This window comes from Durio zibethinus, chromosome 2 (genome assembly GCF_047325235.1).
Source record: "Durio zibethinus cultivar Kanyao isolate XHJ-2024 chromosome 2, ASM4732523v1, whole genome shotgun sequence".
NCBI lineage: Eukaryota > Viridiplantae > Streptophyta > Magnoliopsida > Malvales > Malvaceae > Durio > Durio zibethinus.
In genome coordinates, this window is record NC_143163.1 from 14,462,290 (window position 1) to 14,466,428 (window position 4,139).

General features: G+C 31.5%; 1 non-coding gene across 1 annotated transcript; it reads right to left on the bottom strand.

The window, feature by feature from the left end:
- Window positions 1–3,258: 3,258 nt before the first annotated feature.
- Window positions 3,259–3,364, bottom strand: LOC149520019 (small nucleolar RNA R71). The gene has a single exon (XR_016335585.1). It is a non-coding gene; the product is annotated as a small nucleolar RNA R71 (small nucleolar RNA).
- Between the last annotated feature and the right edge of the window lie 775 nt (window positions 3,365–4,139).

Below are 4,139 nucleotides of genomic sequence, written 5' to 3' on the forward strand. Positions count from 1 at the left end.
CATATGAATGAATATATAATCATGCAAGTAACAATATAAAAAAAATCAATTAAACATATAATCATGTAAATAATAATACAATCAAATATATAATCATGCAAACTAACATCTCACTAAAACTTTTTTTAGAATCATAAAATAGTAAAAGGAAAAAAGAAAAAAAATAATGCACATAATAAGACATAAGACAATAAAACAATAAATCCCAACTAATCAATCAATTGCCATGGGCCAAAGTTCCACGCAAATCAAGCTTCTTCCTTTGCTACAATATTTTCTTTAAACCAAAACCTGTGTCTAAACTGTGATAGTCTGATCTTACTTTGGTCAATTGCTTACCTCTTGTGATCGTGAATTACTTACCTCTATATATAGTGAATTCTACTGTCAATTGTCTCTATCCCTCCTTGATCATAGATTCAAGGTCCTTATATAGGGATTGAATCTCTTTCATTTGGAAGAAATTAATTCAACCAAATCTAAAGTTTCTCTCTAAATTTTATTCTCTATGTAATCTCTCTTTTTTCAATAAATTGAGCCCTAAGTCTTTCCAAAATTATTTAACCATTAAAGTTAAAATCCGAGATAGAATCCATGAGGTGAATTGAATCCAAGATTTTTCATGCAAAATCCCACATTTTTTTCTTTTTTGTTTTTACCTTTTTTTTACCAATGGACATTGACTCTTTTGACTAAAAAAACAAAGATTAAACCAAAAATGGAACTAAAAAAATTAAAATACAAATAAAATTTAAGGCTTAATCTTTGGATCCAGAATTTACTTTTCCAATTAAGGCCCAATTGCACAATCAAAATTAAAATTCAAAGCCTAATGAATTTTAAAAAATCATCGAACAAAATAGGGTGTCTAAAACAGTGATGGTGGAAATATTTGGGTGGTGGAAGGTATTGTGGAAGTGAATGCTTGGTAGGATAAGTTAGGGTGTAGTAAGGTGGTGAGCTAAAGGAATGTCCCGTACTAGTATCCCATATGGTCTTAGGATAGCCTTTAAAAGTTTGAGTAGAGTAAGTGTTTGAGTAAGATTGGAATTACTGGTCATATGGACACCTAGCACTATGGTAATCTCCACCATGCACTTGACCATTATCATGTTGGCTTGGGAAGTTATAGACAAGAGTAGGCTTAGGAACATTGATAACACCTAATTATGTTGTGATTTTGTATATCAAAATAGGTGCAAAAACTTAAATTTTGGTTGATTTTTTGTGCCTTAATGCTAATTTTGTGATTTTTAGGGTTTAAAGCCTTTGGTTAAGGAAAACATGCAATCCACGCATGCAAAAGCATATTTGGCCATACAAGATCAAGGGTTAGTCAAACTTTATTGGTTCAAGGCCACTTAACCATGTAGCCAAAAAAGAATTTTACATGCATTTGGGCTTTACATTAATCGACCAAAAGAGGTTGAGCTCTATCATGACCTTTTTGTATGCCTTGAAGAAATTCAAAAGCACAAGGACTTTCATCTCCTATATCCATTTGGCTAAGACAAAATCCAAGAAGGCTTTAAGCAATTTCAAGCTTACATGTATACTACCCTATTCGACCAAAGATGTTTTCATGCAAGAAGGATTTTTTTGTGTATTTATTGAAGAATTGTGATAAAGAAAGGACTTTTGCCATTTAAACTAAAAGAATTTGGATGGAATTCAACTATCTTATCTTGTAATCTTACCTTAGCTAAATCTAGGATGAAGATGTGATCAAGATGGATTCAAGATTGATCAACGACCAAGATTGCTTCTTAAGGACCATAATTGACCAAGGTAATTCCACCATGAAGAATCCATATTCGACCAAGCTTTTTAAAGATGAATATTAGCTTGATTTTTAGTATTGAATAGAAATCAAACTCTAGTGTACTTATCCCTCTATGGTCGAACCTATGTCTATAAATTGGCAAGGCCATTCACTTGTTTCATTATCCCATTCTCCTCATTTCTTCTCTTTTTTCCTTTCTTAGTTCTTTTCTTAGTTTTTTCTTTAGTTTAGTTATTGGCTTAAGTGAAAGATTTCCCAATAACAATAGCTTTGTTTCTTTAGATTCTTTTTTTTTTAATTCAAGAAGTATTTATTTTCAATATTTCTTTTTCTTCAAAACAATATTGCTTTATTTTCTTACTTTTGAATTCAAATCTTGTTCTTTACTTCCTTATTTTCAGCAGGCATTCCTTTATTTTACAAGTTTGATTCAAGCATTCCTACTTTAATGCAATATAAGTTTCAACCATTATCATTCTTCCACATTCAATTTCTTTAGTTTTATGTTTGGCAATCTTGATTTTTCTTTGTTTTTAAGATTTCTATTCTCATTCTTTTTAGATCTTGTTTTAGCTATTGTCTCTAACTTACCAAGTGACAATTTGATAAGTGAGATCTAAGCCTACATAGTTTTTTAATCCTCTATTTTCTTAATTTTACAATCAAGCCTAAAGTTTCATTTGTTTAGATATAAGATTTTAAGATTTCACCTTTGGTATTTGAGAGCTACCCAGCAATTATAATCTATAATCCCTTGAGAGATGATACTGAAATACTTTTATTTTATTACTTGATTTGTGCACTTATAGGCTACACAAAAAATAACAATTAAGTTTTTGGCACCATTGCTGAAGATTATAACGATGCTTTCAATATCAATAAGGATTTTTTAAACTTTTGTAATCTAAACTCTTTTACTTTTATTTGCTTTTATCTTTCTTTGATCTTTTCTTGTTTGCATATGCAGATCCAAAAGTGTTAATTTAGCTCTAGTTGATCAAGAGATTGAAATGACTTTTAGAAAAAGAAAAAAAGAGCAATCTGTATTACCCACACCAACACCATTGGCCAATGCAAACAACGAAGCTTAAAGAACTTTGAGAGATTATGCAATTCCCAATTCTAATGGTTTTGAACCATCCATTCAAAGACCAACCATTCAAGCAAATGACTTTGAAATCAAGCCTTCAATAATCTAAATAGTCCAAACTTTTGTATAGTTTAAAATACTACCTAGCGATGATCCTAACCTTCATCTTTGAAATTTTCTTAAATTATGTGATACTTTTCATTATAATAGTGTTTCTAACAATGCTATTTGACTAACAATGCTATTTGACTAAGACCTTTTTCCTTTTTCTTTTAGGGATAAGGTGAAAAGTTGGTTGACATTAATACCATCTGGCTTTATCATAACATGGGATGATTTGGTATAAAAATTTTTAACAAAATTCTTCCTTCCAACAAAAACAGCCAAGCTTAGGAATGAGGTTACCACATTCATGCAAGTGGATGGTGAAACATTATATGATGCATGAGAAAGGTTAAGGAATTGCTAAGGAAGTGCCCACATTATGGACTACCTCAATGGCTAGAAATCCAAATTTTCTACAATGAACTTACACCACCCATAAGAACCACTTTGGACTTAGCTGCTGAAAGGACAATTATGAGCAATACTACTGAAGAGGCCAATGAGGTGGTTGAGGAAATCATCGCTAACAACTACCAATGAGGCATGGAAAGAAAGATAAGTATAAAATCTACTGGTTTGTTTGAAATTAATGCAATCACCTCGATAAATTCCTAATTAGTCACCCTAATCGAAAAGGAAAAAGCTTTATGAGCCCATTCTTAAACCAAGCATGTGAATGTAATTCAAAATCCCTTTGTTTCTTGTGATATCTATGTAGAACTCCATTTAAGTGAAAAATGTCAATTTAGGATAGAAGTTGTCCAATTTATGCAATAATCTAGTCCAACTACAATTCATATAGCAACATCTACAACCTTGGATGGTGAAACCACCCCAATTTTTCATGGACTCAACCTAACCACCAATCCACCAACACCCAAAATAATAACGTCCACCTTAATCCAGCCCAAGAAAAGAAAATAAATTTTGAGGATATGTTGACCTAATTGATGCAAGTCAATAATACCAATATCCAAAGCTAAGCTACATTAATCAAGAATCTTGAAAACTAGATAGGTTAACTAGCCCAACCAATAGCCAATAGCCTTATAGGTACTTTGCCCAACAATACTGAATCTAACCCTAAAAGACAAGGTAAAAAAGCTTGTAATGCTATCTATTCATTGGGAAATGTTAGAATGGATGAATCTGATAAGAAGG